This window comes from Rhinopithecus bieti, unplaced genomic scaffold (assembly GCF_001698545.2).
Source record: "Rhinopithecus bieti isolate Rb0 unplaced genomic scaffold, ASM169854v2 scaffold_29976, whole genome shotgun sequence".
Classification (NCBI taxonomy): Eukaryota; Metazoa; Chordata; class Mammalia; order Primates; family Cercopithecidae; genus Rhinopithecus; species Rhinopithecus bieti.
Genome location: NW_016813386.1, coordinates 1,067,604 through 1,079,249, shown reverse-complemented (window position 1 = coordinate 1,079,249; position 11,646 = coordinate 1,067,604). Strand labels below are relative to the sequence as shown.

The following is an 11,646-nucleotide window of genomic DNA, read 5'->3' as shown; positions in this document are numbered from 1 at the left end:
ATAGTCCAATTTCCATTATAATTATCTTTTCTAAGTCAACTTTTCAAAGATGATTTTGAGTTATACAATAATACTATGGCATTATTATTTCTGTTTTTATTTTGTCTAATTTTTAAGAGTTTTACTTCTGTAAGTATTTTCTGTAAAACAATAAATTTCAGGGTGCTTTTTATTTGTAATTACTAAGAAATCATTACTCTCTTAGGAAAAAGTCCCATAGAAGCAGATCCTATTTTTTATTACAGAGCTAAGTCTTCTAAATTAAATTTCCTCCATTGATTTATCTTTTAGGCTTAAAGTGAAGCAATATCAATGACATTCTACTAGGATACAAATTCCATTTTGGCAGGGAATTTGTCTCTAAGTTTCTAAATCTCAGCACCTAGAATGGACATTTGCACACAAATAACTTATAATAAATACTTGTTATATGTTTAAATGAATTTTCAGAATAAAAGGCTTGTAATAAAAAGGATAAAATGAAGCTAGGACCAATTTGTTGCCCAAATTTCCAAATTTTTTCATTTTCTCTTTGGCAAGTTGATTTTATGTGTATGTGCTTCTGTGTGTGCCTGTGTGTATTTGTATTGAGTGTTTTCAATTTGTCCTTGGTAGTGAAAGCAAGCTTACATCTGTATAGTCTCATACGTCCTTTCATAGTCTTCAATATGTTTACCTCTTGCACTAGACTCTTTACCTTCATGGACTTCATCTCCCTTCTGGGCTATCAAAATAGCTTCCTATCTACTTTTTCTGCCTTTAGACTCTTATTTCTCCGGTCGTCAAAATACATTTATTTTAAAAAATGACTAATTACATAAACTTCCTCATTAAAAACCCTATCTCGTTCTCCAGTGACCCAGTATTAAGTCCAAAATGCAGACCATATTGAAACGTTTCTTTCCAGATTGTCCCCCTGTCAATCTTAACCTTTAATGACAGCTAACTAATTACAGTTTCTAAATGTGGCATGAATATGCTACTCTTCCTTTATTTGATAGCTTGGAGATCTACTAGGTACCCTTTAAAACCTCAGCTCTAATACCACCCCATCTCTGAGATCTCTGACCATCACTTCTGACTCTCCCAAATATTTCTAGAAAACCTCTGCTAGCACATGTAGTATCTATTGCTCCTTTACACATATCCTCATGCCCCAGATTGTGTGATGAGTCTTTTGAGCAACATTATGGTCTATACCTGGTCTCATAGCTGATAGATGTTACATACTTGTGATATGGATAAAAATATATTTCAAACATTTATGGGTAAATTTTGTGTTTGCATATTGTATGTGGTATATCAAATTCATTCATATAAAATACATACATTTATAAAACCATCATGAATGACTTATAGTGTTGATACTTTGTTAATTTATTTACATTTAGGCACAAAGAAGAGATTGAGAAAAGTCAACCACTCCATGCTTGATGATGCAAATTGCATCAAGACTCTGCCTTCAAAAATTCACATGCTGAAGACTGCATTAGTTTCCAAACTAATACTTCTGATACTTCCTCTGAGATAGTTTTTAAGACCAAAGGTATTACTGACTTGGTAATAATATGGGAGAAAATCTATGATTTTAATTTTCCACTCCAAGTAATAGTCCGGGAAAATGTTCATGAGTCTATTGTGTGTAAGATGGGGAACCAAGGTAAACAAGCGGAGGAGCAGAGATAATCATCAGGAGATATTTGTTTTGAGAATTTGTAGTTTTCTAAAATGCCTACAAACACACACACACAGTGCACACATGCACACAATGATTAAATAACTTATCCGACTGCAAGTTTCAGTCAAATGGACTTGAGGGTAGATTATTCAATTCTATTTTCCTTTCATTTAGAGATAGTAAATTCACCCTTAGTTACTATTAGCGTCTGCCCCTCCCTCAACACAGACTCAGCAAAATTATCTTATGTTACAGTGGTTCATGAGTTTCCAGCCTCCACAGACTAAAAGGGAACATCTGCAGGGCAGGGCCTGAAACAATGTGAAGTAGAAGTAGAATCATTACTTTATCACGACTATGATTCAGTCTCCCTGCAGGTACGCTGGGAGAGGGGCTAACCATGAGCATTCATTCATTATAGTGGCCATGCCTTGAAAAGCTCAAGTTGCTGTAGCCATTTTAGTATTTTTCCCTCCAGGCAGAAGTGGTTTGTGTAGCTGAGGAAAGCAAGGATGCTTTAGAGAGAATCAAAAACTGATAAATTAATCTTTGAAAATTGTTGACAATTTTCAAAATTACCAGTTCATAGACTATGTTCATTTTAAATGAACGGCTTGACATTTTATCAAATGACAGTTTTCCTAAAGACTTATTATTCAGTATAGATAGAAATTTACTTTTCTGTCTGTCACCACAGTGATATTTATTTATGGAAAGTGGATGAAGTTTCTCAATTTCAATGAGTAAATTCTCAGTGGTAAACCATGTCCTGTGTGTTTAATGTCCTTGAAAATTTTCTTTGGAGTTAGTTGTTAACGTATTTGGTAAATTATATCAGTTTCTTGTGATTATACTTCAGAAATTATTACAAAAATTCATCTTAATTCTCTGAGATAATTAGTTTAAGAGAGCTGAGCTCACACATAATCATGCATGGATGGCATATTAAATATGCATTCATGCTGAAATTTACATTTGATGGTATACTTCTCAACTGCTATATATTTATTGCTGTACAAATAACCAGCAGGTCAAGACCTTTAGCACGAAAGCAGGCTGTCTGAGAGAAAAGATAGGCAGGGGAGCCAGTTGTTAAGAATCGCTAGCACACTACTGAATGTGTCCTACTAAGATTTCACAAACTGAGAATCACCCTGTGTTATGATTTGTTAGGTTGTATCTCATCATAATTTGTTACACATTATTTTCAATGTACAATTTCAAACCACACACTCCCCCAAAATTCTAAAATGATCACTGAGTATTCTGATTATTAAAAAGTCCAGAAACAACAGATGCTGGTGAGCTGTAGAGAAAAAGGAATGCTTTTACACTGTTGATGGAAGTGTAAACTAGTTCAACCACTGTGGAAGACAATGTAGTGATTCTTCAAATATCCGGAAGCACAAATACCATTAGATCCAGCAATCTAATTACTGGGTATATACCCAAAGGAATATAAAACGTTCTACTATGAAGATACAGGCACATGTACGTTCATTGCAGCACTATTCACAATAGCAAAGACATGAAATCAACCCAAATGCCCATCAGTGATACACTGGATAAAGAAAATGTGGTGCATATACACCATGGAAGACTATGCAGCCATAAAAAGGTATGAGATCATGTCCTCTGCAGGGACATAGATGGAGCTGAAAGCCATCATCCTCAACAAACTTATGTAGGAACAGGAAACCAAACATTGTATGTTCTCACTTATAAATGGGAGCTGAACAGTGACAACACGTGGACTTACTGCAGGGAACAACACACACTGTGGCCTGTCAATGGGGGTGGGGGAAGGGAGATCATCAGGAAGAACAGCTAACGGATGCTGGGCTTAACACCTCGGTGATGGGATGATCTTTGCAACAAATTGCCATGGCACACGTTTACCTATGTAACAAACCTGCATATCCTGCACATGTACCCCAGAACTTAAAATAAAAGTTGAAGGGAAAGAAAGAGTCCAAGCCAACAGCAATCAACAGGAATTTTCTATGCAACAAACACATTCTAGGCTCCAGGGAATCAAATGTTGTATTCATGCATAAGAATTTGACATGTTAGTGAGCCACTCAAATTTATCTCAAGATTCCAGTAAATTCATGAAGTATATATCTAGGAAAAGATGAAATTTCTAAACTCAGATAGTTCTGAATAAAAATCAGTGGGCCCAAATTTTAACAATGATGTACAAATCTGATGTCTTCTTTTACAGAAATATTATAGGCTGACAACTGAGATTTTGGCTGAAACATTGATGGCTGTAAGTCAGTATTTTCTATTTTAAAATTAATAAGAGTCTTTTATTTCATAATTATATACACAATATAAAATAATGTTATACAATATAAAAATAATGTCCTTCAAAACATGTCTTTCATAGAAAGATTTCAGGGTAAATTTGGAACATCTCAGGCTCTCACATTTAACAACTAAAATTTCATACCACTTGATCTTGAAGCAGAAAATAAACGGATTTTTGTAGAGCAGGCTACATTTCTTCATACGATTTAATATCATTCAAGAAAAATAAAAAGTTTAATTCTGTTCTAAATAGTTTCAAGAATTTTCTAAAAGTTCATTTTAAGCATTGTGTTTAATATATTTGAAAGTTATGCAATTATTTTAGAGCAAATTAGGAGTAAAAAATGTGAACAGCAATAATCATAGTATCTATATACTTCTAGTAATTTAAAGTCTAATAATTTATTATATTTTATGAACAAATTTTACTTGTATCTTTAGTACAGAGACAAACGTCCTGTCCTTTGACATGGTAACACAACATCCTTTCACAAACACTAAGGAATTATCAGTTTAAATCTATCTTGCTCTGCAATTGCCAAATACCTGAAAGTATTGATGCTGGACATATAAGCCATTTATCTATTTGTTTATCTATTTATATGTATACCTATCTACTTTTTTAGAATATGCAGATTGTCACCTCAATAAAATTGAGGCAAATTGAATTAGTTAATGGGCAGCACCAAATTTGTTTAGTGGTCTCATCTTTTTGCTTCTTTGAACCTGAAACAAAAAGAAGCACATCTGTAAAGTTTAATAGGTACAATAATGATCTAAAGCATGCGGAAAATGCTGATATTTTCATCATAGACAGAATAGACGCATATGTTTTTCTTGTTTTTATTTATGGGAGAAAAGACTTATAAAAGGCCACGTTTAAGATTTTCCTGCTACTTACGTGTCTGAAATGGAAAACGGGGAAGAGCATTTAATTCAGTCAAGCTACCCTTGTGAGGTTAAAAAGAAAGTTGATTGTGGTTTATTAGTCCTCTCCAATAAGCACTCAAAGGTTCAGCTAACTGAAAGCAATTGATAGTAGTGGAATCAATGGTGCAGTAGAATATCCTAATGGGTATTGTTGAAACTTTTAATTCTCATTATGCAGTTTAGTCTTTCAGTGGCTATTTGGTGGAGTTTTTGTTGTTATCTTTAAAGCTTTGCTGCTTAAATAATTGGTTTATTGAACAGCTTTGTCCTATTTTAAGTTAATTTACAAATACATGCATTGTGATTCATGCAAACATATAAGCATGTTAAAATGAAAATTTACATAGCCTATATAGTATTTATATTTCTTCCATTCCTTTCTAATTGATGGAGTGTATCCAAGCTCCAATGATGTTGTTTCATTAAAAGTAATTGTAATTAAAAATTTCAGTAGGCTAATTTGTGATTGAGTCAGTCAATGAGTTGCTGATGTGTCATATCAAATTAAATCTGAACTGTATTTCATTGTACCTTTTCTGTTTGCGTTTTCACTGCCAGTTTTTAAATATAAATTAGAAAATGCTATCTTACATGATTAACAAATGCACACCTAAACCTGGTCTTTCTGTTTTAAAGAGACTATAACTGTAGCAAAAAGAGCTATAGGAGGGGGAAAACCCTAAACCTTCTGTATCAGAGCAGGGAAGGACTAAATTACAGGAGTAGCCATCTGCTTCCAATACTTACAAGAGGGGAAAGGTCAGTTTGAACTCACTGCTTTAAGTTAAATCTCCCCCCCTCCTCCTCTCCTCTTTCCTTTTTTTTTTCTTGGATTGTTTGTTTTTCTTTTCTACCCCCTCTAAGGCTAGCCTTAGTCTACTTCCAAGAATTTTGTGTCCCCTGAGTAATTGCTGGTGCACACATGTCGCCTCTCTCTTTGGACTAATAATGCTGTATTTCTTTAAATATCCCCCTTGCAATTAGCTTAAATTGTTTATTTCTCATCCACATGTTTCTAGCAAATATGTGGCTATGTACACACATGCACACGCATACACACACTGACACATATATCCACTCATTGCCTTATTTAAGGTAATCCATTAACCTAAGTAAATATTTCTGAATATATTTTTGTAAAGAAAATATGTATTGAAAATTTTCAGTTCCAACTTTTACTTATAACTATAGTAAAATCAATAAAAGTTGGAAAATCCTTATGAATACCCAAAGATATGCATAATTTATTCTTTCTGTCAATACATTTTACGTAAAAGTAAAGATACATACATGCTTATGTACATACAATGCTTTTTTATGTAAAAGTAAAGATGTATACATACTTATGTGTATATTTTTTCAAATAAAGATTAGAAACATTATCATTTTACTAGATTGACCCCAGCAATTTAATCTAGTGTATTCTTAGTATCTCTCCTTCCATCAATTCAAAGATAATCGGAGAATAACAGTATGAAACTACAGGTATCATTTGAAGAAGACTAATAAAATTTGCAATTTTGTTAAGCTTTATCTCCCTCAGATTTCTTTCCATGCATAATATGAAGTCTGTTGTGCCTGTCCTTACATGATGCCAAATATTTTCTTTCACATGGGAAGTAGAAATAATATGGCAGGGTAGAAAGAAACTCAGATAAGGAGTCAGAAGATAGAGGCTTCCATGTTAGAGCCACTGGCTATTACCTGCTCAAATTTGGGCTACTCCCCTAACGACTGAGAAACTAAAAGTACTTGAATACTGAGAATGGTAGATGACATGGCTTGGATCTCTGTCCCTGCCCAAATCTCATGTCAAACTGTAATCCCCAATATTGGAGGTAGGGCCTGGTGGGAGGTCATTGGATCATGGAGGCAGATTTCTCATTAATGGTTCAACAGCATCCCCTTGGCACTGCCCTTGTGCTTGTGAGTGAGTTCTCATGACATCTGGTCTTTTAAAAGTGTGTAACACCTCCCCACTCCTTGCTCCTGCTCCTGCCATGTGAGATGACTCGCTCACAATGATTGGAAGCTTCCTGTGGCCTCCCTAGAAGCAGAAGCCACTATGCTTCCTTTGCAGCCTGCAGATCCATGAGCCAACTAAACCTTTTTCTTTATAAATTACCCAGTTTCAGGTATTTCTTTATAGCAGAGTGAGAATGCACTAATAATACAACGGAGTTCCTGTAAAACATCAAAACCATAAATGTGAAAGTGCCCTGAAAACTCTTAATTCATATTAAATAGTATCATCTTGTTGTTATTAATATTACCAATAATTTATAGGGAAAAGTAAAAACCTTGACATTGCTGAAGTGTGAAGTTTGGCCCAGCATGAAAGCAAAACACAACTTCTAATGAGGTTGAGATACTGTCCCTCTTTGGCCACAGTTTCCTTTGCTGAAAATTTAAGATGTAGTTCAGGTATCAATATGTTGTTAGTACAATTTATGTTGTGTAAATGGAGAAGAACATAAAATGAGTGTCATATTTCTGAAAAATACTTGAATATATTCAATAATTAAAATAAAGATGTCTAATGTGTAAAAGCAAACTCAATGTTTAGCAAGGAAGACATTTGTTAATTATCACAGCTAGCAATTATTGAGTGTCCATCAACTGAAGGCACTCATAACATTAGACATGCTGAAATAGGTCTTAAAAAATTCCTTACTAAAAATAATTACATAAAACCATCATTGTGGTGATTATTTATATATAGTTCTTTCATTTAATCTTTATCATATACTATTGAGGTATATAGTATCATTATATATTTTGTATTAATCCAATGAACTTGATAGCTATAACCCATTCTAATTATTATAAGACTGCTACGTAAAGAGGTTAAATTACTTTCACAAGATTGTAAGGCGAAAGTGTAATTAGAGTGTAGGAATCCGATCCAAAAGCCTCTAGTCATTTCTAGAACTAATGCCATGAGAACTCATCACACTCAAACAAATAAACAACTATATTTAAGTTAGGATAAGGCTGAGATAAAACCTAGGTGGTTTCCAGAAATTTCACCTTACGTTCTGTGACCTGCATGTGGGAGATGTCAGCTAATTTTACCATCTATGAAAGCATTTTGAGAGGGTGCAGTGAAATAAAATATAGAATTTTAAAATTTTCTATGACTCTAGTCTTCAAAAAAATGCTTTACTAAAATAATGATATAAAATATATGACATGAAAAGAAAATCTAGTATTTAGCTGGTCAACTCTCAAAATACTTGAAAGACTATATAATTGTTTTACAGTCAACTTCTCAACAATATTTATATTAATGGAAGAAAACATTTGAAATAACATAAAAGTAAAGTTCCAGCATTTTTGCCAAATATCAAATAACACTTTAATTTTCTGCATTTTATCCAGTTTTAAATCCTCTAGGTTTCATTCCAGATTCAATTGTAAAACAAAACAGAATTTGCTGTCAAGTTTTTTTTTTTTTTTAAATATAGTCAGCAGCCAGCTTATCTAAGGAGGCTATCTACTCTTGATCTACTGACTGTATCTTTGGTGATATCTGGCATCCGTGGAATTCCGAAAACTGGTCCAGAGATTCTACTCTGGAATAGCATTTCTAGGAGCAAAATGATGTGGTTTAGATGGCAAATAATCCTAGGGGATTTTCTAGGCCAGTTCTGAGAGTCTGGTGAATATGGAAAGCTTTCTGATACCACGCCTACTTTACACCTTTTGACGTGTTCCTGTCTACCTTATCAATGGGGAAGAGAAAATTCAAGAAGGGGAATATGTGAAAGGCAGTAATGGATTGAATCTCTCATCTCTCCCTCTGGCTTCCTCTGCACTGCTTATTAATAATAACTTCCTGCGTTCTTATTTATCTGGAAATTTCTTTATTTTCTTTTCAATTTTGAAATGTAGATTTGATGAACATGAGATTATTGATGGACTTTTTGGTTGCTTGTGTCAGCATTTTGATTGTATTAGCTCACTGCATTCTGGCTTCCTGTGTTTTTCATGGGAAGTTAGTTGTTAGTCTTACTGTGATTCTCTTGTACACAATGAGTCATTTTACTCTTGTTCCTTTCAAAATTTTCTTTGTCTTTGGCATAAAACAATTGTACTGTGATATTCTGAGTATTAATCTTTGAGTTTACTTTAATTTAGTTGAGCTTTTTGAGTATATTTACAGTATAACATTTACATCATGCTTCTCAGCAAATTTGGAAAGTTTTCAAGCATTATTTCTTTGCCCTTCTTCATGTTTCTTTTCTTTTTTTTAGTAATCCTTTCATATGTACATTAATGTACTTAATGATATCCCATATTTGTTTGAGGCACTGTTTATGTTTTATTTATTCTACACTGTTTCTTAGATTGCGTGGTTTTTTTGATCTATAATCAAGTTTGCTGATTTTTTTAACTTTTCACTTCAAATCTATCATTAATTTCTCTAGTGCGTTATTGTGTCAGTCATTATATATTGGAACTTCAGAATTTCCATTTGGTTTCTTTTTCTATTGATACATTAGCCTCCTTTCTGCTCCTTGAACACTCCAGGCCTCCTCCTGCCCGACAGCTTTTGTACTTGCTTTACTTTCTAATTCGTGTTTATCCCAGAAATACATGTTGCTTGCTCTCATACTTCTTTTAGGTGTTTTCCAAGTATGACCTTGACCATTTTATTTCAAATATATCCTATATTATTTCTATGCTTCCTATTATTATTCTTATGTGTTAATTTTTCCATCTGTTACCGTGTTATACACTATGCATTCTCCCAATGCCTTTGTCTGTTACCCTACTTCCTCCACTAGACTCCAAGCTTCCTTAGAGCAGGAATTTGTCTGTGTTTTATCGGCTTCTATATCTTCACCACCACAAGTAGTACTTGGAACTTCTTAGGATTTTATACATATTTTTTGAAGGAATAATATAACCTTTCTAAATATAAAGAACATTTGAGTAGATCACTGTTTTCCTTTTTGAAAGTCTGTTACCATATTTAATAAACTGACTCTCGTTACTACAAACAGAAGTGAAACATCATATTCTGAGCTGTTTCTTCCTTTTGGTCTTCTTAACTTTTACCTCTAATATAGATTTAAAACAATAGAAAATTGGAAATAGAACTAAAACCCTAGAAATACTTACAAAATTATCAAACTATCCAACATTTTAAATGACTTCCAAATTTTCCTCTGTTATCTACAGTCTCTTAAATGTTACCTAGATGTTTGTAAATGTATATAAATTAAGCATATATATACATATATATATACAAGTTAATAAATATTCCCTTTGCCAGCAGTAAACTTATAGTAAATACATTTCTTTTCTACTTAAGGCTCTGTCACAAATTAACTATCCACAGAAAAGTCACTTAATGTCTCTGGATTTCGAATAACTCATGAAGATAATATAGAAGAAGCAAAGAAAAAATGTATAATATTTTCCATTCCAAGATGCTTTGAGTCTATCCAGATGATTTGTGAGTGACTGTATCTTATAATTCCTTATTATTGAGCAAGAAAGAAAATCTAATTGAAAGCACCGTAGTTTGATATATTTTACATAAGTATATACTGACATGGAGAATAAAGGCTTCTGCTTCTGTTCTTGTTTGGTTTGATTTGATTTATATTTTTCAGTGGCGACAGAAACGTAAAATAGTTTATTGATTACATTTTGAAAAGGCTTTCTAGTGTAAAATTATCTAATTGATCATTATGAAACAGGAATTAGTAACAGGATGTTGACCATAGTATTCAATGTGACATTGTTCTTTCAATTTGCTCTTAATGCATTTACCTTTTTAAACAATGCTTACAAAGCAATTGAGAGGACAAGAAGCCAGAACAAATTTGTGAATAAGAAAACAAACAAAGGCAGCAATTGAAACCCATCAATACTGATAACCAGCTATGGAAAAATAAAATTATTGTTATAATTTATGTTATGCCTGACTCACCGATCCATATGTCCAAGAAATGCCTGAATCAATAAAGCAGACTGTGTTTTCTTCTACTTTCTGAGTTCATAATTGTCATTTCTCATTCCTTATCTGAATTTTGTTGCTAATTAATAGCTCTAAAACTGTTCTATAACAAATTTCTCCATCATTTGCATAGATAAGTCGATAAATTACTGAATTAAGGTCCTGGCTTCTGAATTTGTATCAGTTGTTGAACTCAGCCTGATGTCTTACAAAGAATAATGGAAGTGGGCAAATAAATTAAGTCAACTTGCAAATTTTAAATATAAATTTAAAACATAAATATAAAAAAATTTCTTATTGAATCTCCAGAAAAAATCCCAATTAACACCAGCAGAAGTGTAAGCCATAGCCATACCCTGAAGAATAATGAAAAACAAGTTATCAGTAATATGCTAGAGTTTTATATCTGTGGCCCAATTATGTTGCAAAACCAACCCATTCCCTACAGAGACATCTATTGTATAAAGAGTGGTCTGGAACCTCAGTAGGCATCAGAGTCACTTGGAGGGCTTATTAAAACACAGGTCACTGGGCACTCCCCCAGAGTTTCTCAACCAGTAGGTCTAGTATAAGGCCCAAGGACTTGCTTTTCTTTTCCTTTCTTTCCTTTTTTTTCTTTTCTTTTTTTTTTTTTTTTTGAGATGGAGTCTCGCTCTGTTGCCCAGGCTGGAGTGCAGTGGCCGGATCTCAGCTCACTGCAAGCTCCGCCTCCTGGGTTTAGGCCATTCTCCTGCCTCAGCCTCCCCAGTAGCTG

The 11,646-nt window shown here is 33.5% G+C and overlaps 1 long non-coding RNA gene across 2 annotated transcripts in view; it reads left to right on the top strand.

The window, feature by feature from the left end:
* Nucleotides 1-1,392: 1,392 nt before the first annotated feature.
* The window catches only part of LOC108512776 (uncharacterized), a 57,185-nt gene continuing 46,931 nt past the window's right edge, over nucleotides 1,393-11,646 (top strand). Inside the window, exons 1-3 of one of the 2 annotated variants that reach the window (XR_001880690.1) lie at nucleotides 1,393-1,546; nucleotides 3,903-3,950; nucleotides 10,242-10,484. This is a non-coding gene — a long non-coding RNA (uncharacterized LOC108512776). Of the gene's footprint in view, nucleotides 1,547-3,902; nucleotides 3,951-10,241; nucleotides 10,485-11,646 lie in introns of those variants that run through there. The other variant, XR_001880691.1, reaches the window with a different exon arrangement.